Here is a 26,582-nt window from a genome sequence, read left to right as displayed (position 1 = left end):
CATGATTTCTGCTGCACTGAAGTCCTCGATTGTAATCATATATTAGTCAAACCAGGGACCTGTTGTGGTACCACAGAGCTGCTGATTTATGAAGATGTCAGCTCCTGAGAATCTGGTCCATCGCTATGGAGGCAACCCTAACCGTATTAGAGGCTCTTGCGTGTTTCTACCAGTGGGTTGTAATGTTCCCATCAGGCTATGATTCTTTCTTGCAATATGGTGCTGTCAACACTATTCTCATCAGTTATACATATCAGTGGATTATTAACAATATTTGTCAGACTTCTATATTAGTTTTGTCCCAGAACAGCCTTGCCTCACTTCAACAATAGAATTACATTTTGCATTGTCTGAAGAAATGCTTTTAAATTAGAATTGATGTTTCAGTCATACGATTTTTCACTGCTGATGTAATTTATTTTTCTAGCTAAATTTTTGTTTGAGTATATGACTTATTCTTTAAAAGTGTGATCCTATTAAAGGCAGCTGAAGCACAGAGAATTCCCTCAGCAGAATTTGGGCTAATGCCCTTTACATGCATGATAGACTAAGTGAGTGGCCAAGACTGCCATAAACTTCAAAAGTAAGTTGAAAAGAAACATATAAAAGGAAAAAAAAATCCTCAAGCCTCAGAAACTTCTCCTTAAAGAGTATGCACTTAATCAAAATGACAAATAAACAAGTACAAATGTAAACACCAAGTATCCTATGTCATCACTAAAGGAACTACAGTATTTTGTATATTTTGCTGTTAAAGCTATTATAGGATTTAATTGCTTAAATTGTATACAAAATCTCCAAACTTTTACCAGGAAAATATGTGGGAATGTTTTTTCTCTATGCTGCATATCCCATTGTACTGGAAGCAGCTGTGCCAGTACACCATTCCTATAAAACCAATAAAAGTGTATATGCAAAGGGGCCAGCTCAGAACACAGAAGCAGAAGCCAATGACTCATTTTAATGTCCGTCTCTGAACTGAAACACAAAATAGTAATTACCTCAAAGCTGCTTACTGCCACAGCTAGGAAGACTCTTTCACATTTAAAGTGCACTACACACATAACAGAAAATCTCATTTTTTCTCACTATACAGCTTACTATATTGTAGCTGATGGTGGAATTTAGCACGTTTCAACCTAAGTCATCAGTTCAGATCTTGCTCATGCTGATGATGACCAAAAGTTATTACTTGTTTCCCAGCTTAAATTATTTTAGAGTCAGCTTTCTGAAGACAAGAGAAACAAATTGTAAGCTTATCTTTCCCAGACAATCAGCCATAGTTCAGCTTTCTAGGACAACCTTGAAAAGAATGGGGTATTTTGCACTGCCACGGCCCAGAAAGTACTTATCTTGAGAGTGAAGAAAGAGTTGGGTTTCAACAGCAACTACCACAATGAGATCCTGTAGCTAGGTCTGTGTATCTATGAACTTCTGTAATATAAATAGTAATATGTCAGTGGGATTTAATTACATGCTGAAAAATTTTCTAAAGGAAATGAGTCTTCTGTGATTCTTCAAAAAGTTATGTGAAAAATTATCTTTGCATCATTTCCCAAGGAAATACACACACAAGCTCTTTAATCTGTAAGTGGCATGTCTATTAAATTGTCAGATTTAAAGAAAATGAGCCGATACATGGAGCAAAGCCACGAGATTATTTTTAAGGTAAAAAAGAGTAAATAGCCCTGTGTATGAAATTCAAATTACAATACTTATGCCTATAGTTAGCATCAGATAGCGAAGATGTATGATGAATTTATAATTTTTTGTTGATATTAAACAAACAAATAAACAATAGTCCACATGGAAGAATAGAAGGAAAGAGGTATTCTCACTGAAATATACACAGAATTTACTTGAGATAGTCCTGTGCTTACAGGACTGGAATCCTCACAAGAAGACACTAGAAGTCATTTCCAGTATCCACTGGAAAAAGTAATATCACTGAAATCATTGAAATAATGAAGCAGACCACCCAGATTTTATTTTATTTTATTTTTCCTCTGGGCATTTCAGAGAATTTTTAGAAGTGATCTGTATTTCAAGGACAATTGGCTTAAATTGTGATATAGTTTATTGTCACCCACCATTGTCCCACAGTGGTTTTGCAAGGACATGTTGTTGTGCCAATCATTTAAACATAGCAATCCTGGCATAGAATTCTGAGTAAAGACTTTTTCTTGGAGGAAGGTTTGGGGTGGGAATGAAACAATTTAATTCTCCTGACACGTAGCCTGAAAGTTGGTTAGTGATTCAACATATGCTCAGTTAGAACTGAAGTTTGGACGTGTTAATTTTCAAATGACCATAAATATGCATTGCTTAAATTAAATCACACAGAATCACACAGAATTGTCTAGGTTAGAAGAGACCTCAAGATCATTGAGTCCAACTTCTGACCTAACACTAACGAGTGTAAGCTCAATATCTAAACTTCTGAGTCAAGAAAAAGCTTGCTTGTTAGCCATAAACAATTCACATTTTTTACACTTAAATTACTCAACGTTAAAAATAATGAGGATTGTATTTCTAAAATCTATAGATGTCTGAACATATCAGTAGTCAACAGATTTGCAGAAAAGTGCTTTTTTTTTTTTTTCCTTTGTATTCAGAAACCTTATTACAAATATCTTTCCTGTTTCTGATTAACTCCAATCAGAACAACTAGACAAAAATAAATTCTCTCTTCAGAAAATATTATAACAGGAATTATATGAGTTTTCTGGACTAGATCCAGTTTCTAAAGCTTACAGTTGCTAAGTCATGTCCTCGACAACGTGTAGAAAAAACTAAAGAGCCTTTGCTAGCACCAACGCGACAAAAAGAAGGGAGCAATGACTCCAGAGCTTGATGTCTGATACATGCATGTTTGTTCTGCTAGGAATAAGATTATAGATGCAAGAGTGGCACAGAGAGGTTAGGACATCTGAACAGCTAAATCCTGGATTTGTAAGTAGTGACTTTATCAGAATTTTGCTGTTAAGTCAAATCACAATGGTGAATCTAACAACTAAGGATGGTGTTCCTTACAAGAGTGTCAAGATGAGCAAAAAAAAATGAAGTGAGGGATGAAGCAAGTAAATGTGAAGAACCCTTGGATTCTTATGAGGACTTGTCTTGAAAAATCTTAAGACACAGTGAAGTTTTTGGATTTGAATTATTTTAGTCTCTAGAAATTAAAGCTATAATTATTAACAACCATGTTTCATTATCGTGGCAAATAGTATATGATAGATAGAAGATGTTTTATATGTGAAAAGCGTCCATTTTCCAAACTCTTCCTTCCCATTATCATTTTAGGTCTACATCATATTCAAGATGCTTAAATCAAACTGCTTAATATTCTGAACTGACAGGCTCATTAAGCTGAACAGTAGGATTGCTGTCATATGCTCTTCAGGCACTTACATTAGGCAATTCTCTGTTTTTAAATTCCAAACGTTCAAAGAGAAATCTTTATTGATAAACTGTAATTATATTTCGTTTCTTTGAGAGGCATTACTGTATGTTTGACATCTGAACTCTGCTGATGTTTGTGGTGACTTCTACATTCTAAAACATTTAAGCAAAAGAGCAGAGTGCAACAGCTTTAGTATAGTACTTACCCGTTTTTTTAATCACTTCATAATCTGTATTAATTTATGACTATCAAAAATTAAAGAATTATCGACTGTAGATATAGGTATTCAGACTGATGATATTATAAACTAGTTCTTATTTGGTCTGTATTGTGAAAAAATATTGATTGGTGCTAAGTATAAAACCATTTTTCAGAAAAACAAACAAACAAAAAACATTTCTCCAAGACCAGCTTTATCAAAATTATTTAAAGGTGATTCACAGTGCTGATAGCATCTGTGTGAAAGTCTCTCTAGTGCTGCAAGTCAGTGCAAGTAACGCTTCTAGTAATTAGTCTCTTTTGAAGGTTCTTAACAGGCACCTATCTAAGTATTTTCGTCTTGGCAGCATATGAAAACTTCTATCATGCAGTCTTTGATCTGGAGATTCTGAAGATCTAGAAATTAAATTACGGACTGCCTAAAGGGAGTTTGAAGTGCTAAGCACCATCTTCTTTCAGACCACATAAAAAGTACAATTACAGTATAAAAAGTACAATTTCAGTAGTTGTACACCTAGTATTAATAGGAATTACCACAGGATTCTTCAAGCAGCACAGATAGGCTTGGTGAGAAGCTATCTCATGTGGACTGAAACAGTTACTGATCAAAAAAGTCAAGGCAAAGGCCAGGGAATAAAACTCAAATGAACAAGAGCTGCCATAAATGGGACCAGAAAAGCATTTCAGGGTGAAAAAGCAGGAACACAAAGTCAGGTTAGCAGACATGAGAAAAGAAACTACACTTAATAGCATTAAGTTTTTGTTATTTTCACAGAAAAGAAAACACGTATGATCTTTAAGAAGATGGGAAGGATTGTACCAAAGGATATATCTGCTTCTAAGTCACCCTCTAAAGAAAATAGTGACAAAACATAAGTCACAAAATACATGTACAAGTATTGGCTGCATGTTGCTGTTCTTTTGTGTTCATAAGGCCACAGGAGAAAAACAAACAAACAAAAACCAAGTATTTATGTATTTTATCAGAATGTCACAGATCTCTACACTAAAAACTACTCCTAGCAGCTGATAAAAACATTGTTTTTTCTTTTGTTTTCTCAGTACCTCAGGAAGTATGATTCTTGTCTGTTCAAAGACTCTTTGGTGATCACTCTGTTCACTTTTTTTTTTTTCCTAATTACGTAGAAGTCAAGGTGTTCCTGCAACAGTTGAGCTGTTTTTCTTTCTTTCTGCCTTTTCTTCTCTGTAGAGGTCCAACAGAGAAATAGAATTCAGCTGAATCACTGTAATATTTTGGAGGTAGACCATATGGTTAGTTGAGACTACTAAGGGACTTCAAGATAAAACATCCTACTGTTATTCTATTCTTGTCAAAACTTGTTTGAATATTACACACAGAAATGGTTATGATACCATTTCTATTTATACAGGCATGTACAATTTGCATTCCTGTGTACAGTTTAACTGTTTTGGATGTGATGCTGCTATTTCTCTTATGAACGAGTTTCTGAACTGAGATCATAGCCACGTGTGATTTATGTATGTCCATGCAACTCTTTAGTAATAAAAATAGTCTATAATTCCTTTAACTGGTGATTTTTATTTATTTTTTAATAAGAGGTGGAGGCTGTAAAAAAAAAACAAAACAAAACAAAACAAAACAAAAAAAAAAAAAAAAAACAAAGTCCTGTTAAAAAATCCATTGATAATTGCAATAATATTGTTCTGTCTACTTCTTTTGGCTCTTTTTCCTTAGTATAAAGTTGTGTTCTGAAGGCATTTCCTCTGAAAGTTAAGAAGTGAGGTCACTGAAACAATTTTGATAAGATACTCTTTTTTGTAGCTTCTGAAATTAGATATGTCTGTCTTATCACCAAGTTTGATTAATTCCACTACGATACAGTCATCTGTTGTTTTGATATAAGCTCCTTTCAGCTTCTGTTTAACTCCTTCCTTTTTAGTTTCCAGAGAAGATATATCTTTTGAAAGAGTAATCAAAAGAAAGCAAGAATCCAGGGGGGCATCTACATACCAGGAGGTAAATTTCCAATTTGGCTCTCAAAGAGGGGTAACTACCTAATAGGTCAATTTACAATTTTCCTCCATTATCTGGTCGAGGTGAACACTGCTGAGTTAAGAAAAGGTATATGTAATTTGATAAGGTGAGTAAAAGAATTAAAACATATGGATTTCACAGATATATACTCTAGCACCACCATGTATGACTAAACTAGTTCCCAAGAAGTAACACCCTTGAGAGAATTAACCGAAATAACTCTTGGCCAGGATAGTCTATATAAGGCAAAGCACTCACTGCATGCTAAAAAATACTTTAAAATATAAAACCTCAGAACACTACTTGAAAACTAGCCCTGAAGTATACCTCAAGACTGTGGTAACTCCCATTTCACATAAAGAGAATATAAATCATCATTAAACCCTGTGTTATGTCTCACTGAAAACAGCCAAGTCCAAACTTTGTAACATGAATTAAAACATACTTGTCATGACAGTGAGCAAGACGCAAATCATTTTACTTTTTTTACCAAAAGTGTAATTTCAATTATACTGAGTCATACTTTTGAAGAAACATAAAAATCTAGTTGAAATTTTCTAGCCCAGTCTGGCATGCAAGACAAGGCTGTGAACCAGTCTACTTAGCAAGATGAAGAAGTTATGGGAAAATTCTGATTTGGGATTCAGAGGTTTGAATTCTATTCTCAGAAGAGTGCTTTTTCTATAATAGGTAAACATAAAATATACAGTTAAAAATAGGTCTTCCATTTCATAAATATATTATCATCTGACTGGAGGATAGAGCTGAAAAACAAAATTTGCATAGTCTGGCTTTGATTCATGGATAGAAAGAAAACTTTAATATTGCATGATCCTAACAGTAGCCTTTGAGAAGATGGTCCAAGGAGAATGAAAATGGAGTGTACACTTAATATATCATTCACAGACAACAAAGAGATGTAATCTCTAATACATTGTTAGCTTTCTATGCGTGCATCTCATAAATCTGAGATAAATATACAAAAGTTCTTACATTAGAAATCTGTTACATTCTATTACTACTGTTGTTACCCCTTGCTCTCTATATGTGTGTATGTATGTACATGTATGTAAAAGCTCACATAAATAAAATTAAACATGGTTAAAGAAAGAAACATCTGGATATGGTAATATAACAGCCATACTATGTAAAATGATTTTTGCCTTCATGATTACTTTTTATGAAAGGTTATTTCCTCAGAATCTTCAATGGTCAGCTGAACTGGAAGGAAACAAATAGTGTGCAAGCCTTGGTTAATCTATTCTATACTGTACTTAAGAAACTCATTCATTTTGTTTTATACTCTTAATACTTTTTATTTTTTCTTAATCTAAATATTAAAAACGCCTGCTAAAAATGTAGTAGAATTTAAATACTTAACCTCCACTGAAAGCAAAGGTAATGTTTGCATATTCGCAAACTTTCAAATTTGAACCACTCCAAAGCTCATCTTTCCATCTTTACCTGCCCCAGAATATCTGACATCTAGCTCAGAGAGTAAAAGAAAGTAGATGTGAAAATGATGTTTTTAAGAAAGCTAATGATATCAATAGATTTCATATGAGGTTCACCTAATACTTTTTTTTTTTTTCTACAGCTTGTTCCTTCCTGTGTTTTTGGAGAACCCTTCAGAAAAGCTTCCTTCACAATCTAAAAAATAAGCTGTAATGAATCACAAATATATAAGGACTTCTCAATGTTGTTCCAAAGTATTGTTGCTGCAACATAATATAATAGAATGCTGTCTTTATCCCAGATACTGTTTTGAAATTGTTTTTTTATCTGTAGGATAATTAGTTTCTGTTTCTTATATTGTTTTGAGAGTCTGCAGACAATCACAGTGCTCCATTCTCTGTAGACAGAGCCAGAGGCTGGAGTTAGGAGACTGTCAAGGAATGTTCTTCCTGGCAAGTAGTTACTATGTCACCCAGGAGTTTTCCTTTTCTATATGAAGACTGCTGCTCTGAAGATCAGCCTAGAAACTTTTTTTTTTTTTTTTTTTTTTTTTTAATAGCTACGCATCATTACTTCAGGGCAAAACACTTTGTTAATATGTAGACATTGCTCTCCGTCTACTAGGAATCAGTGTGGTGCAGTCTCTGCTTGAAGTGATAAATTAAATGAATGTAGACAACAACTATGTTGTTTCCTTGTTGAAAGTGAATGCTAATGACGTTTGTTCTGTGCTTTGTATTAAACTCATTTAAAGAAAAAAGCGATGGAAAAAAATATTCATCACTTTAGGAAAAATGTATAAACTGGCCTTAACTTATCCAGTTATGAGCTGCTGGGTGTACATATTTAAAATATTTTAAAACTATTTGTGTATATCTGCTATATGTCTAAAAAGGTTTTCATGAAGTTGCCCTGTTTTGCATTTTGAAACTGAAGAACTGTTCATACTATATGAATAACTGGTTTAACAAAAAAAAATATCTAAGAGAATATATATATCAAAGCATAATGGAATAATCACGTGCTCAGAGCTAGTCAACTAAGAATCTCTTGTCTCTATTTAGAACAAATTTGTCACTTTGTGAGTGTTTTTACATTTTACGATGGTGCTGATCTGCTGCCTTGCCACTACTGCAAATGAAAATCACCCTCTTCTTTCCCAGTACTTTGTCTTCCCTGAATGTGACCCTGACCATGCAGTCCAACACTTTCCTTGCCTAGTTCCAAGGCACATATTTTTATTCTGGATTCATTTTTATTTATTTATTTTTTGCTAGCTTAGCAGGATGGACTGATTCTTTACAGGTTCAGTGAGTACCAAGAGCAAAACTGGGGAAGGGAGGGAAGGGGATCATGTGAGTAGGGAAAGCTTATCTCTTCTCAGTGATAGGAACTTCTTACATCAGCTTAAGTCACATCATCTAATCCACGTTGAGCCTAACATTCACAGGATGCTGAGCTGATACAACATATTGCTGCTACAAGAAGTCTAGCAACCATCCTTTTCCCATCCCAGTACTTAAATCATCATTTCTACCTATCCTGATCCTAGCTATATAGTCTTGCTCCCTCTCCTTCACTGAACAAATCTAATTCATTAAAATCAGAGGAAAAACTAAACAAAACAAAACATAACATCTTTTGTTCCTTTGTGGTTGAGTAACTTTCTGTGACTGTAGTGAATTAAACAGGCTTACAGAGGGACAAGAAAAGTAGCAATGAAGGGAAAGAGGAAAGAGAAAGAAGAAAGGTGAGAATTGATAGACAAAACTGCGCTGTAAAGCTGTCATTTGCATACACCTTGAACCAGCCTAGGTTGGTAAAGCCTTCTAAAGCAGCAATCTCAGCTTCACTTCATTATCCTGCTTTCCTTCTTGCACTGGCATAAGTGTTTCTGTCTATGCACCATAAAGAACTGATTAAGCATTTTTTTTTCCTCCTTCCTTTCTTCTTGGTTTTACTTGGTTAAGCCTTTTCTTTAACTGCACATAACAAAAAACACTTTTTTTTTTTTTTTTTAATTTATTTTCCCTGTTACTTTCATATTTTTCAGTAAGTACTGTGAAGGTCAATAATGTCCGTAGTTTCTTTTACATAGAAACACTAGTTTTGTGAATTTTCTCTCTCTGCTGTCCTATGCCTTATCAAAACTCTCCCAACTTTGCAAATATAGATAGACACTTTCTCAAGCTTTTCAAGTTTGAGAAAGTCATAGTAACAGGAAGAAAAAAGTATTAAAACTGTGGCATAATTTTTGGGATCATCCAGGTTCAGTATAGAATTCAACAATAGGATAATTAGTTTTAAAACTGAAATGTCAAGTATGTGTAGAGGTTAATCTTTTAAATAGAATTTATAATAAAAGTATAAATTCACAAAAAGATGTATGAGAGAAAACAAACAATCTGTAATGCCTGTAGATGAATTCAAGAATAGATGAGTTTTGGCAAAGAACATTTTGAAGAAAGAATAATTTCATTTAATTCTGTGATCTGTTTCATGTCCAAGTGATAAAAATCTGAGACAGAGATGAACAACTTGAGCTATCACAGATTGTGTTGTACCTGTTTGATATCCAACCTGTTGTGTGCACTGGTGTTACCTTCCACTACTCTAGCTTCAGCTCTTCTTGCTGGTGCAGTTAGTCTTTCTATTAAAAGTGGTTTTTTTTTGGTTGGTTGGTTGTTTTTTTTGTTTGTTTGTTTGTTTTTTCCCCTCTCTATATTTAATTGAATTGTTGAGAATTGTCCTCAGAAATAAGTGCTATGCTTGAGGGGTCTTTCAGTACCATTTTCCTTGTAGGCTACCTCAAACCAAGCTGACCAATCAATTTAGGATAGTAGTGGCTTCTTAGAGGAGGGAAAAAGTTGAACAGATATTTCACCAATAGTGAAAGACAATTTAGCAAGAATGTGGATTTTGGACACAAAATAATAATGAGCTGCAAAGTAGCATGCCTGAGGTATGAGGATACAGGTAGCAATTTTGCCAGTGTTCTTGCAGTTTATTTCCAGAATGACCTGAAACTCTTCTGCTGAGTTTCTAAGAGAAGTGCTCAACAGTTAATGTGCTTCCCCTTCCTTCCTGTCCCACTCCTCTCCTTCTCAGACTTTACTGTGCCACATTTTATTTAGACTCTTGTTGAACTTATTGCTTCGCAAATTTTACTTGGATTTATTGGTCTGAAAATACATCTCTGTGACTCAGACTAATTTCTGAAAGGCAATATTTATTCTAGGAACTACCTTAAATATACCACTGGATTAAATTATTAAATGCCACTCCTATAATTACTTATTTTAAGGGCAAGACCTGTGAGACATAACAATTATCAAAATGTATACTTGCTTATAAAAAATGTTCAGGTAAGTTTTCTCCCCTTTCTGACCCCTCTGCTTTTGAATAAACTCCCACCCTCTCCCACAAGCTGAAAGTCATTTTCACTGCATAAATCACAGAAAAAGAAACTAAGGACATCTGAGATCATATACCTGTATAAAGGCTGGATTTGTACTGTCTGAACAAATGTATCACTCCTTTACTGCCTGTGAACTAAAAATAAGCCTATTACGGCATAATAATAGGTAATTCTGCTACTACTGAAATAGTAATTATTTATATCCAGTAATTATTGGCTACGCATGTACCTTATTATGCAAGATGAGAGATTTTTTGGCCATTTGAAAAATGATGTCAGATGCAAACAGCAAGTAATTGTGGTCTGTGGTTTTGCATTTGTCTGGATAACTCTACAGGCATAGTTTCAGAAACGTCTCAACACCTCCTACTCCTGTTTACCCACTATAATGTGGGCAGAGAGACAGTGTGCCCCTGAACACTAGCAATTCCAGGCTGCAGAACAGTTTCTTGAGCCCATGGAGACTATCTGCTTCCTTAATGAATTCCCAGAAGAGCTGGCATATGACTAACCATTGATATAAAAGTGAAAAAGAGAACTTAAAATAAGTTAGTCTTAGATATCTGCTAAGTGAAGAGAAACTACAATTACAATATGATTTTAAATATTTGATCTTATCAGCTTTTTCTATTATTATTTTTTCATCTGTTTATAGAAATACTTCAGTAAGGGCTCTTTCGTGTTGCTGCTATGAATGACACTAGTGTGTAATATAAAGCTGATCAATGTAATATGACAAGTTAAAATGAACTATTTACATCTGATGTATAATAGGACATTTACTTACTTATCTGGAAACCAGTACTAGGTGTAGACTGTTCAGATACTCTTGGTTGTACAATGGATGGTATTATCCAAAACACAGAAATTATAACCACTTCGCTCCCAAGTATAAAAAAATATATATATAATAAAAGCAAGACATAAGATTACCTTCATGAAGTTGATTTCTGGTTTCTAAAAGAGTTGTTGTTTTATCTCAAAACTCAGTACAGCTTTTCGAAATAAAAGAGCTGTAGTTTATGAGTAATAACACTACATATGGTTAACACCAGACAGTGCCTATGCAAAGCTGGAAGCTGCAAGCTGAGATGTGAAAGTACAGGAGGAGGAAAACAAATGGGATGTCAGATACAGGCTCAGTAGTTATTCAGGCAGTGTGTTCGAATGAATATAACAGTATTACCATAACTTGAGGCAAGGATTCATGCAACAGTTTATTATTACAATCTGTCCCATGTAAAACAGTTTTAGAAGTGGAATTGCTGCTAATATGTGGCAATATATTTGAAGGGCCTGTTAAATGCCCTTAATTTGATTTGTTAGGAACTAATACGTACCTAGTGTGTAGTAGTGCCTCTTGTTGACCAGTACCAATACCATTGCCAAGACTTATACTGCACTTCTTTTTGAACACCCTCCCTTTTACTGAACTTGCCAGGATCAATGCCAATTATTCGATTTAAATAAGATATATTTCACCATTAAATGCTGTCAGATATGCTAATAAATTTGATCATTTTAGGTCTTAGCTAAATCCATGTTCTTAATACTACCATACTGTAATCAAACAGATTTAAAAACTGTAAAATAATTAAAAATATGTTTTAGACGTCCAATTACGTGTTAGACCATTCTCACTCTGATTATATAATAATTATATACCACCTAATAAATAATACCTCACATAAAATTGCACAATGCCTTAATGTGCTATTTGAACAATTCTTACATTTAAGCAACTAGTTAAATTTTCAAAGCAAATAATTGCCAAGACACGACATTAAAGAGTTTTTGTATTTTGTTTGTTTTTTAAATATGTGGTCTAAGAATCATACGTTAGTTGCATGATCACACACAGCTATACATAAAGATTACTGATGCCTGTAAATGTAAATCAAGGTGAGACTGCTGTATCATCTGGTGTCAGACATCAGTAGAATACTGTGTCTAATTTTTAATTCATGCTCTGATAACTAGGAGGGATTTAGTGGATACTTGCAAGATATTTTGGAGTTAAAATAACAGGTCTTCAGGGAATGATTTAGGAAAAGTTCGATATAAAGATTTTAACAAAAATGTGAAAACGATCACTCAGAAATTACCCACTAATGTAGGTTATTCCCCATTATTTAGAATTGAGATTAAATGTTCTTCTGTGGGACATTCATCAGATCAGTAACAAAGCATAGACACTGAGTGCAGGGATTATTAGAAGATGCATGGTATCAGTCTCATTTCAGAAGACCAGATTAGGTGATATTTTCTGGGCTGCAGGTCTCTGAATTTATGAAAGTTACCCGTCAGTTGAAAGGGAATTTGGACTGTTACTCAATTTCCTGCAGGAAGTGTTAATTAATGCATCATTTGCTTAGGATATATTTATCTTGCTTGCAAATACGTGTATGTTTAATTTCATATTTAATATGGTGTTTCCCATAAAAACTCTGAACATTACAGGCAAGTACATTATGGAACAAATCTCAGTCCCTGTGATCTTGTCACTTTCATTTCTTTTGTATGTTTTAATCAGTTATTGAAAACAGCCTATACACTAGCTAGCTGCGTGGAGATGCGTTAAGGACAAGATGGAAAGTTCATGTTTACACAGTCAGCTCCAACTTTACTTTAGGCTGAAAAAATAACACCTTTTGTAGCCTTCTCAGTGATATTTTTCCTGCTTGTATATTTTAGGTGGACTTTGCTTTCTGAAGTGGAAATAAATACTTTCTTTTGCACAGTTACTGAAGAGCAGCAAAAAATGTAGTACCTTGTATCAGACATAGTCAGTGAGGTAGGATCTCTTTCTCCCTATGAAATATACTTTATTCTACAAATGCGTGTACTTGAACAATCCAGTTATACCTATAAAAATAATAATCCATTTTATATCTTGTAGGGGAAAAAATGCTTGGTTTCTATAGAAGTATATGTTCTTTGACACTGGAGGACAACAGATTTGATGATTTAGTATCACATCTGCATATAAAAGGTATGACTTTTCTGCCTCTTTAACCTCATCAAATCATATCAGACTGGACTGCCAGAAAAAATACTTCTGAGGAAATAACATCTATATATATAGAGAGAGATATGTACATGTAGGATTCTACTGCTGGCTACATTTGATACTGTTGAAGAACCTATCAGCCAAAATCATTTACAAAAGGGGCTTATTCAGCTGAACAAGGAAGTTCACAAAAAAAGCAAGAAAAAAAGAAAAAAAAAATATATATATTATATTATATATATATATTATATTATATAATATAATATATATATTTATATATTTCATATTATATATTATATATAATATATATATATTTTATTTTATATATATAATATATTTTTATATATATTTTATATATTATATAATATAATATATAATATATATATATTATATACAATATAATTAATATATATAATATAATATAATATATATTATATATATATATATATTTTTCCCCTTGTGGTCAAAAAAACAGTTGCTATATCACATTTCTGCTAAAAAGAAACAGTTGAAGCTCATATGCTATAGAATATACCTGCTTCTCAAATTAATTGCTGAGCCATTGCATTGCACTAGAATTTTATACGTATAAATACGAAGAACAGAAACATCACAGTAAAGCACTCAGTCCATTAACTAACTCATCAATATGTGCTTATGATGGGTACAATTTGACATAGAGGTTTTAGATAATTCCCTTACTCAGTAAATACCACTTTTCAACACGAGTAAGATTACAAGACTCTGGCAGGAGCAGATTTACCATATCCTCTTTAATACTAGATAAAATGGCATTTATGTCTTGATCTTGTACAGAAAGGATCTATAATCATTCCATTGGTTTATCAGTGTCCTGCATATGTACTTTCACAGGTTCCAAAGCTTATGACACACTTTACAAGGTAAACATACTAGCAACTATATGTTTAATCCACACCTCTAGAATTATATTTATGATCAGAAATTGCTTTCAGATTCTTTAAAATATTTTCATGAAGGCTTTCAGTGAGTTGCACACTGAATTATTTCAGTAAGTTCATGAATCACATGAACTTGTCTGACACAATTTGCAATTCTTTTATTGAAGATCAAAATTCAGCTGTGGTTTGAAACATATTCATCGTAATGATCACAAAACTATTTTTAATATTTATGGAATGGTACTGCAGAGCCCATTGTAAATTCAGAGCATATGTTTACCAGTGACAAGAAACAGAAGAATGCACTAAATTTTATGAACTGTTAATGAGTCAATAAATTGACTGTTTTGCAGCCAGAACTCTGTTACTACTGGCATTGTCCAATGTTCCAATCTGGATTTCATATGGAGGGAGACATTCTATTCCAAATTTTGACTCTATTTCTTATTTTTCTTCACATTAGGGTGCCTTAAGAAAAAATATACAATTCAATGAGAATCATAAGATGTGCTTCTCACTGTTGTCAATATAGGAAACTACAGGAAAGACAGCTTCTTCAGTATCACTGAGTTCAGTCCTTTAATATCAGTCATATTACACAACCCTTTTAATAAACTTTTCAAGCTCCATCCTAAGTGTATCTGTTCGGCCAGACAATCTCCAGAATTTCAGTGCTCTAGTGAGATGTTCCACATTTATTTCCAGCCATATTTTTTATCTATTTCTTCTGCTGCCAACATTTAAAGAGTTTAAATAGCTGTTTACTCTTTTTGACTTTTACCCCTTAAGGTATTTATAAGATAGAGATTGTAATTCCTCTCAGCCTTTACACTGGTAGGTTAAACAAGCCCTACGTGGCTGTATGCATACCAGTTCATCCTTCTTGAACATGGACAGCCAGCACCGTACATCCTATTCCACTACACTCTGATGATAGTAATACTGCTTTTCTATTTCTTCTAAAAATACTTTTCCAGATATATTGGATCACTTTCATTTAATTTGTGACTGAGACCATTGACAGATGGTAAAATCATAGAACCATAGAATAGTTTGGGTGTGAACGGACCTTAAAGGTCATCTAGTCCAACCTCTCTCTCATGGGCAGGGAAACCTAGACCAGGTTACTCAAAGCCCCATCCAACCTGGCCGTGAACACTTCCAGGGATGGAGTATCCATAGTTTCTCTAAGCAACGGGTTCCTGTGCCTCACCACTCACATAATGAAGAATTGCTTCCTTACATATAAAGTAAACCTACTCTTTTTTACTTTAAAACCATTACCTCTTGTCCTGTGACTGATCTTTCTGATAAAGGCTCTCCCTAGAGAGACTTTTTATAATATAGTGGTCTGCTATGACCACTATGAATTACTGGACTCTCTTTTTTTTTTTTGACCCTAAGGCATTTCTCCATACTCCAAAAGTCTCACACTCCAAACAGAAACCCTTGCCTTCTGTATTACTGAATTTTGTATAATTTATATCATACATTTCTATTATATGGTACCTCAATTCTCTTCTGTATTTATATTATTTTCTTTTTCTCATTGACAGATCTTGTCAGGATGATCCCCTTTTTTAATCAACATCCTCATAAAATGTAATTAAAATCAGTTCTGAGACTTATGTCCAAAACAAATGGTTAAGATCCCCTTTGTCTAATGCTTAAGTCCTTGGTACTACTCACAGCTGCTATTTGTTCTTTATCCAGTTCCTCATATATCCACCTATTTTTTTCCTTTTCTTTTTTTTTTTTTTTTTTCCCTACTAACTCTGACTTTCTCCAGTTTAAATAATACTTGTTCATATAGCAGTTTAAGAATGTCTTGCCATGGTCCACCTAAAGTCTGAAACATTTGTCTGGAAAAAAAGAATACTATCAGTATAAACTGACATGATATATGTTTGGTACACCACATTATATCTAAATTAATTTTACTACCATGTATAATTGTTTAGAATTTTGCATACTCCTGTAGTCAGACTATTATTATATACTATTTCCCTTCTTTTTCCCCAAGTATAAAAATTACCAAGCCTGGTGAAATCTTAGTTGATACATTTGTTGAAAACACTTGTGACCTATGGCTCCACATACCAGTTTGGTTAGAATTCTGAAATGAAGATTCTTCTGCTCATTTGGCAAAGAACAACCACTACTTATAAACTCATTTCTATTTTACCTATATGAATTTCTCATGCCTTCATAGTGCCTTCTGCATTTACTTCCATGGTCAAAACCATCTTCCTTTTTAAAAGCTGAGGTGAAGTCGTTATTTAGTTTTGAAATATAATGAACTTGTAATGCATACTGACTCTTCCCATTTTCTCCTTTTACTTACATGACTGAAATAATTATTCTGTTTATTTTTTACATTCTTTGCAAGACCTTATTCATCTTGACTTGTACATTATCTCTGAACCCTGATTTGTTTTTCTGACCTGTTCTTTTCCCTATTCCTTTTTCCTTTACTAGAATTTTGATGTGATTATATGTCTTGAAAGGTATGATGCACTTCTCCTGTTTTTTCAATATACAGATTTGATATAGCCTTAAGAATTTTTAATCTAAAGTACATGAATCCTATCATAACCAAATTCCTACCTACGCAACTAAAGCTGTGACACTTGTAGGTATCAGTGGGATAAGCACAGCAAGTCACCCATGAAAACTGAAAAATAAGGATATCAATAAACAGACCAAATGGATTGACAGCTGGGAGAAAAAATATGAAATGGCATAAATAAAGTGTCAATATAGTGTTCTGTTTTGTAATGCTTTCCTATAATTGCTACAACCAGAGTAGAATCATAGCATATCCTGAGCTGGAAGGGACCCACAATGATAAAATCCAATTCCTGATCCCACACCTAAGAGTTAAACCAAAAGTCCAAGAGCACTGTGGACTTCAATTCCATTTCTAAAATTCAACCAATTAAATGCTATCAGAACTGTGCTATCAGAACTATACAATCAGTAGTTCTACCTAATCCTCTTACAACATAATTCGAGTGGAGAAGCTGATACATCAGTTTATTTTTATTTCCACAGCCTCTGTTTCTCTCAGGCCCCACTTTCCTGCAGCCCAACCACTGTATTTTTAAATGCACCTAAAGCATTATTTCTAACACTACCAGCCTGAATGAGCATGCTTGTCAGAGTATTTAATACTATCCCATTGCAACATTTGTCATTAAGTTAAGAGGCTTGACCAAGGAGCTAATCTTTTCATTGCCATTTAAATCCACCACAGTCACAAAGATATTTCCAATATGTTCCTAATTAATTGCATCATATACTTTTATGTTTGCTGCACACTAAAGGCATGTTAGCCAGCATATTCCTTATGATCCAGTTCTGTCACTTGCAGTTAAGCAAATGCATTCTTTTGTGTCACAAAACATAGATTATAGTGTAGCTGAGTTATATCCATAGTATGTTCTGCATGGTACACATACAGAGGAAAAGATGGCCTCTTTCCCAATCTAAAAGGCAATGTTTTGATCTAAGAAAGAAAATGTGACCAGAGGAATGGGAGATGCTTTCTGGAAAAGAAAAAGTAAGCTTTTTAGTTCATTGTACAAAGTGTGAAATCTTACCTGTTTGCACAAGGAAACCTATTTACTTTTACTTTGCTATAATATTAAGATAGCATTTATTTTTTTCCCCCTGTTTGACTCCCACTTTGTAGACAAATAGAAATTTTCAAATCTGCATAAATTTATTGGGTAGAGAGTTAGGAAACTATTTTGACCAGCCATTCTAGGAAACTACAGAGCCACAGATTAAGTAAAATATATATTATTTCAATATGAAATAGGAAGTTTAAATTTTTTATTGGATTGGGTCAGAGAGCTAAAAGAAAAGAATGCAAACCAAAGAGCTATGAAGGCACCAAAACTGACAGAAATAAGTCAAATGAGGTGGCAAAACAGTGTCATAAACAAGCCATAAACAAGCAGCACCTCACAGAATAAGCATGCCAGCAGTTCAGATTTTTCTTCTGGCATTTACTTTGTATAAACTGAACAATTAAATGGCAACAGCTTGGGATGCTACGTTTCAATGAGAAGTGATTTACATCATCGACAAAATGATATGCCAGGGCCATCTGCATATCCAGGCTGTCCACAAAACTGCATGAGTTAAAGTTATGACTTGTATCACTAAATCTACTGGACAACTGGTTATCTTTTAAGGAGTAGCAGAGAGGGAAGTTCTCTCTTCACTCCTAAGAGCTTTGGCAAAAATTAGGGACTGTTTACATCCAAAACACAGACTAAACCAAGATGAGCACCTGGTACTGCTAATAGTATTTATCTACTCTTTTATACAGCTGCTTACTTCCTTTGTTCAGAACAGAGGAGACCATCTGTACACATACTTTACAAGTTACATTTCATAAACATATCCACAGCAAGTACATGAGAACAAATTTTAAAAATTTATTTCTTAATACATGTGCTGGGCAGACCTGTGTTCCTCCTGGGCACAGAGACATACTTTCCAAGTCAAACAAACTAAAAGCCAACCAACCAACCAAAAAAAAGCAAACACCACCATAGAATGTATTACACACATTTATGCTAAATGTAAGAAATTATTTTATCATTCACCTACACAATTGCTTGCAAGCCTTAACTAGGCAGCTTTTACACCATTAATTAGATGTTGCTGTTGTTCTCCCTTGTGAAAACTCCAACAGGAGCCTTATGGGAGCAGTTGTTAATGTGCCATTGCCAGAGCTTCAGTATCCCTCTCTCTAGACATAAATTTTACACTGCAGTAAAAAACCATGCACCAACAACTAATTAATTATACCAAGAGTTGAACTTCTAAATTCCTACCTCTTAAGATGTGATATTAAACCCATATTTCAAAGCAGCAAATAGTTTAAGTCTAACATTTCTCAAATAAAAATGACATCTATTTGGTGGTCATGTCTATATTCTTTTTTCTTGGATAGTGGATACATTTAGTTTCTTAGAAGGCTGGTGATAATATCTTACTGTGAATCTTTCTTTAAAAAAAATGTCAGCATCTAACAAAAACTAGTCACCTAACAAAATCAGTCTCTGCTAAAAGCACAGGAGAAGACAGAAAAATGGCTAACTTCATGGTTCCTCACCCAGATTTCATTTATATGCAGTCAGAATTGGCAGACAAAAGTAGCACTGTCTTGGAGAGCAGCCAGCATATAATAAATACTGCAAAGTTCTGCTTTGAGGACACTGGCAAATACGTTTTTTTCCTGAGGGTTAAAATTAGCATCCATGGTGGCAAACACCACGATGTAATCCTGTCCCCACTGACATCAAATGAAGCATTTCCCTTAACTTCAGTGGAACTAGAATTCCTTTTGAGGAGTTCTGAAGTCACGACTGGAGAATATTTCTGACGGAGCTTGTATAAATTTCAGCACTGAAATGGATTTGTACCCATTGTACTTTATCACTTCCTTGATGCTTTTAAATTCATTGAAAGGGTTTAAGCAAACCTGTAACCTGACTAAATGTAAACAAAAAAAATTGAATGGTGGTGATGAAAAAGTAATTTATTTTCAGATTTCCACTGCAATGGTAGCTTTGGTAAAAAAAATAAAAAATAAATAAAAATCCACAAATACTGTTCTATATGCATCCTGTCCACCTCTTCTTAACTCACGAATGAAAAGATTATGTAAAAACTACTGTTTAATCTCCACAATTGTCTGTTAAACATTCCAGAAAAAAAGAAGCCATTTTTCTTGAAACAAGGAGGTTATTGACCCAGATGGCATAAACCGCACATCTAAAATGTCAACAGAAAAAATTACTGCTGAATGCTGAAAATACTATTTGCCCATGTAAATTCAAAGGCATTGCCCCTTTTTATCTGTATGTTTTTCATGTTCACTGTTATGTGAAAGTCCGATTAAAAGCTTTTGAAAATAACCTGAGTGTGTAATTAGGGGGCACTCAACGCCCATCCTGAGGTTAATATCCTCACAAACATGCAAAGTACAAACCTAGCAGAGAACCAATCTGTTTCATAATTCAGTTCCACTGTCTCTGCCCTGCACTTAAAGCCTTACAGTGTTTTTTCAGAATGATACAATCATTGTTGGTTTATCAACTTAGAGAATGAATAGTTATTGAGATGTTCATGTTACACATAGGTTACTATTAATATTAATACGTTGTCATATTCATTTTTATCTGAATTTGAAGACTGATATTTCACACACAAGTGTTTTTTTTTTCTTCCTTACTTTCAATTGCTACATTGAAAAATGCTTTGAAAAAAGTAGTGTTAGAGAAAGCCCTGTGCCATGATGTAAAACATGTGCTTAAGTAAGATTTTAAGCAAGTGACAATTCTAAAGAAATTAACAGTTTTCAGGTTTGCAATGATGAGCTTGAGTTCCATGGAAACGCTTTGATGGAAAAGATTTTTACTGAAAATGAGATGATCTTGCATATTGAAGGAATTAATTAATGTATACTTTTTTTTCTCCCCCACAAAAAAAATTATTTGAAAATAAAGCCAGTATTTTGGGAAACATTTTTTTTTCTTTTTTTTTTTTTTTTTTTTTCTTTTTCTGAAAAACAAAGAAGGAAAGCTCCATCAGAATATGTCTGCAGTTATGAAATGGATGAAATGGTAACGTTGAATAGATGCAAGTTCTGGTTGAAGGGAATAGATACATAACTTGAATAGCCATATTTATGGCCATGAGATATAGGGATTCAAACCTCTCCTCAAGATGTAGGCATGAATACTCATTTTACAAATCCAGACAAAGAACAGTGCAAAAAATAAAACTCACCCAATGACCTGTACTGAACCATGAAAGATGGGACTGTGGCTTCAGATCATTTAACTGTCATTTAGCTGCCGTCTGCATTTTTCTGTATTTCCTTTTCCATCAGCCTGATTACCCCAACATTTGTATATGTATAGAAGGTTTTTTCAGTATAATTTACCTTCATTATCTCTCACAATTCATTCTCTGCTTAGGACTTCAAAGATTTTGAAAGACTGAACTTCTGTATGCGCAAAAGCCAGATTGGAACGCATTCTACAGAGGAAAACGTACAAATAGGAGAAAAAAAAACCACCACACAACTCACAAAATAATGTTTCTGAAGTCACTTCATTAAGTTTAGATCTAAATTAAAAAAAAAAAAAAAAAAAAGGTGAATAGGTATAATAGAAGCTGAAATGTTCAGCTTGCTCCATGGTAGCAAGGAGAAAGATTGTCTCGATACATGTATTCTGCATCGTGTTATTTTTCCTCAGTACAATTCCCCATTAAGTAGTTTATATTTGGGTTTCTTTATGACCTGATTTATTTTAACTTTTGTAAGTGATTGGCATGCATTTATGAAAAATGGAAAGAAACTACAACAGGCAATACACATCTTGAACTAAAAAGTGGTGAGTTCAGTTAGAAAGGTTTAATAGCATGCCATTTCAGTAAGAGGCAGACAATTCTGCAGCACAGGTCAAAACATCATGCTTATTTTGCTTTGTTTTTTCTCAAACAGACATTTAGCATTTTACATTACAGTGAGAGAGACTTAGTAGGAGAGACTCTATTAGAAGTGGGTTTTCTCACATGTCCCATACTTGGAAATGAACTGGTGGATCACAGGGTGCTCCTTAGGCTGTGTAGCCAGTGAGCTGCTGGAGTTGACAGTCACAGGCTGGAGAGGAATAATAGTTTAGTGGCAGAGCCAGTGCTATACTGAGAGTTTTGTCTCAAAAAAAGTAGCAAACAGGAGAACCCCCATTTGAATCCTTGAATCCCCATTTGAGGATGGGATTCAAGTCCAACTTTGGGGTCTCTCCTGCAGGAGATGGGTGTAAATGCTGCCCATGCCTGGTTTCACTGGTAAAAATATTCTTCCCAACTACTTTAAGTAGTGACAAGATATTGATAAGAAATCCAGTCACATGAATGAAGTCTTGGTTGTGCCATTGAAAGGCAAATAGAAAAACAATAACCAAGGAGAAACTAAAGATCTGCCTGAATACTGGAAAAACAAAAATAACGAAAGATTTACATCAAGAAGAAAAGGCAGACTAAGCCTGACTTCTTTCTGACCCTTTGTCCTGTTGCTCTGGGTACAGAAGCAATGTTAATGTTTGAATAGTATAAATAATTCTCTGAACACATGTTCTTCATAAGTGGCAAAGATCTCCAGAGGACAGTGCATTAAATTGTGGATATTATCTATCCAAACCAAAAATCAGAAAAGCATGAAATTAGTAATTGACTCAATTTACCTCATTTATTAGTAGCCTAGACCTCTGTTTGAATTAATATTGCCCAATGGAATTTCAAGTGGTAGTGACATACCGTAGCATGACACAAATTAACGCCTGTTCCTACAACTGTACTACAAGCCACCCATATCTCCAATTAGGTTAGTTCTAATCTAATATGCATGCTTTCATGACTTCTATTGACAATAAAATATGACTGTTTCCCCTTTCCTTCTGTGATGCCAGACTTACTTGTTTTACCAAGTAACTGATTTCCTTAATAATATGCTGGTATTTCCATATTGAGAACTGACTATGTTCTGGTTTTGATCGTCTTATATATTATTGTGGTGTGCTGTACTGTGAATTACATCCAGTCACTATAAAATGGGTGATTTTGCACGCAAAGTAGAGCAATGGCTGGAACAGACTGCACATATTGCCTATGATTTAGCAAAATAAATTATACAATTTAGTACTTCTTACTGATCTACCATTTTTCACAACAATATGGGGGAGTACCGTTTTTCTTCCAACCTTAAAAAAAAAAAAATCCTTTTAAAGAATTAACCTTGGTAATGTACTAGATAGATAAAAAGTATTTTGGTTGCTGTCTGTAAACAGGTAGGAAGGGGCTGATTCACAGGCTGTCAGAACAAAAATGTGATTTTCTGTTGACATTGAGGGGTTTTGAGTTAGATTCCTAGAGAAGTCCAAACAACATAACTGAAATCATTTTACTTACAGCATTTAAAAATGAAGCATTGAACTGGATGAAATAAAATAAAGCAAGATTGTTTTCCTTTTTAGAAAGGGACTGCAATAACAATCGTGACCTTAGTATTAGGAATTTCCTGGGGATTTAATAGCCAACCAGGGTGTAATGGCCCTTGGCTTTGCCTCAGGCCATCAGCTCTCCCAGGTAGCTATTAATCTCTAGAAAATGCCCTATACGTCAATTATTAATGTCTAAGTTCAGTATAGGCAAATTCTTGCCTTTTTAAACAATTTTGAGGAACTATAGCCTCAGAATCCTGTAAAATGCCACATAAAAAATAATTTAAGTTTATATTTTTATATAGTGAAATAAACTCCCAATTTTTTTTATTTTTGAACTGAATTGACTCATATTTATTCCATCTGGCATTTGAGCAGGATGAATAAATACTTCTATAAGGACTAAATTTATATATATTATTGTGTCATAACTGAAATTTCTTGCATACACATTTCCTACAAAGGAAAAATAGATAATCAGTTCACATATTCCTTCAGGATTCTTCTTTTTTTTTTTTTTTTTTTTTTTCCCACAGCACAGAATAGTGATAATATTCTTATCCTTAGAACGAAGACAGAAACAAGACTATCCTATCTATGACTACGTAACTTTCCCCCCCTCCCTTCCCCCCCCCCCTCCCTGAGAATTAGTTTGAATCTCAGTCACGTGCATATCAGAAGAAAGTTGAACAGGAAATAGAGGTGAATTTAATGTACTTGTTCTGAATTGGGTTCAATTTTGATACAAGGAGAAAGAAAGTCTTTGAGGAAAACCAGATTATTGATTTAACTGCTTCATTTTATAGATATTATTAACTTCATTAACACAAAGGGCCTCAAATAACAGAGAAAGAAAGTAGTAAAAAGAAAGAATAGGGGTATTATTATGTAATATTATGATCTTTCCATCTTGCATGGCTCCAAAATGGATAGATTTATGACTGCAATTTTTTATTTGCTTATTTTATCATAAAATTAAAGATGATATTGTGGCAAAACAAGGAGTCATACTTTACACTTTATTTTATAATTTTGTATTTGAGGGTGTTTTGGTATTGGTTCCACAAGTTTCCACTTCCTATCTATGGAATATTTACTACATACTTTTTATAATTAAGCAATGAGATGAGACAAGCAATGCACTTCTGTAATATTATAATATACTGCTAGCAGTGTTATATGGGACAAGGTCATATCTAGAATTACTTTAATCACCCAAGTATAGTAATTGCTTGGAAATATACTCCCCGAAGTTTCTTATTGCTAACAGAATTATTGCTGAGTCATACAGTGGAAACTATAGTTAAGCCTAGCTAAGTAATAGTAATATAAAGGCACTTGTTTTTCCTGCTGCTTGTAACGTTCAAAAAATTGTCTTTTAGGCTTACCTATGCATGGTGGAATGTCTTCATTGCTGAAATGTCAAAACTACTATATAGAATTCATCTTGATTGGGAACCACATCCATAAATTTGAAAACAGAGATCAAATTAAATGAAAATGCTGTTCAGCGCAGGAATTTGTGAAGGCTTGTTAAAGAAACAAAAGGCAAAAAATGTAACATCTAACTCACCAGATCCCAAAGCAAAGGAGAATTCATTAGCATCACAAAGACAAACCCAAACTTCAGTTTCCTCTAGCTATGGAATAAGTCACCTCACTACTGAGATCTAGACCAAAGCCTGCCTTGCTACAGGGAGGCCAGCGTCTATCAACTGTAACTTAGACTGATCTATATTAAGGAGAAGAGCCAAGGGGAAAACACTGAAGAGATAAAGGCACTGTCATTGCGAAAACTTTGTTCATGATTCTGAGAAACGTGGCATCAGGTATATCTGCTTGACGTTAGCGGACACAGCTTTTTACAAGCTAACAAACAGTTTTTCAGCATTCGATAATGCAACTGTTTGAAGACTTGCTGAGATTCTGAGCTACACCTGAAGATGAAATGAAAAGTGATGCACAGGCATGAGATACTGAACACGTTTTAGAGCGTAATGGGATAAGTACTTGGAAGTGCATCAGCTGGTAAAGTATACTCAGTGGCAATTCTATCATCAGTAATGCTGTGTGGCCCAGATATGTTCATGAGGAAGTGTGGAGCATCCTTGAAATCCTTAGGAAGAATAAACAGCATTCTCTAAGGATTATGGGATTACTTCAACATGGAATAAAACATTTATTTATTTATTTAGGCTTTTTAAACCAAAAGCCCTTCACAACAAAAGGCTCCTGTTTATAATTTCCTTATCTATATCTATGCCTGCTTTTTAAAGAAGCTCTTATGGGGTAAGAAAGAGGCCAATACTGTATTTCATTGTCTAGCTAATCTTCCTGTCATAGTTTTAATGCTTAATCTGGTTTTGCCAGGCAGAATTATAATTTCTTGTATTTCAACTTCATATATATATATATATATATGTATATATATATATATATATATATACATATATATATATATATATAATAAATATACATTCCTGTAATGAAGGGAACAGTTACGTACTTTTACATGTCAAAATCTTTTAAATTTCATATTTTCTCAGAAAACAATTAGATTCAAAACACTGTCCTGGCTGCCCATAGTCAAACAGGGTTAACCTGCACTTCTGTAGCATTCTCTATCCAAGAAACTTTATTGAGGTATTTATATAATTTGGGTTCTTGTAGCCTTTACTGTTCTTATTTTCACTATTCTATGAGCTAGGAACAACTACACATTTTGCAGGTAGGATTATGGGAAAGTTTCTGATTTGATCAACAGGAAGTACTTGAACTTAGGTCTCCTAATTCCCAAAAGCTTTTTCACACTGATGAAGCTTCCTTTCATATTGCTTAGAGGTGTGTCAGGGACAAAAATAAGAAGTAAATTCATGAATATGGCAAAAAGAAAAGCAATTTTATTAGTGATAGTTAAAATTCATCTGGAAGCCTTTGGAAATGAGGTACGTAGGGATAAATCATGAACTTAGAGAATGATCATGAATCTGGAAGAAATGTCAGGATTGAAAAAGTATGAGATTTATTGCTGAGAAAAAAACTGGTGAAGTTTCTAATATGATAACATGAGAAAAATAAAATTTCAGAAAATAGAATTTTTTTCATAAAGAG

At 34.0% G+C, this 26,582-nt stretch overlaps 1 protein-coding gene across 2 annotated transcripts in view; it reads right to left on the bottom strand.

The window, feature by feature from the left end:
- ROBO2 (roundabout guidance receptor 2) overlaps positions 1-26,582 on the bottom strand; it is a 625,847-nt gene that overhangs the window by 471,690 nt on the left and 127,575 nt on the right. The window lies entirely within an intron of this gene.

This window comes from Anas acuta, chromosome 1 (genome assembly GCF_963932015.1).
Source record: "Anas acuta chromosome 1, bAnaAcu1.1, whole genome shotgun sequence".
Lineage (NCBI taxonomy): Eukaryota > Metazoa > Chordata > Aves > Anseriformes > Anatidae > Anas > Anas acuta.
Note: the sequence above shows the minus strand (reverse complement) of the source record. Positions and strands in the feature narration are given on the sequence as shown.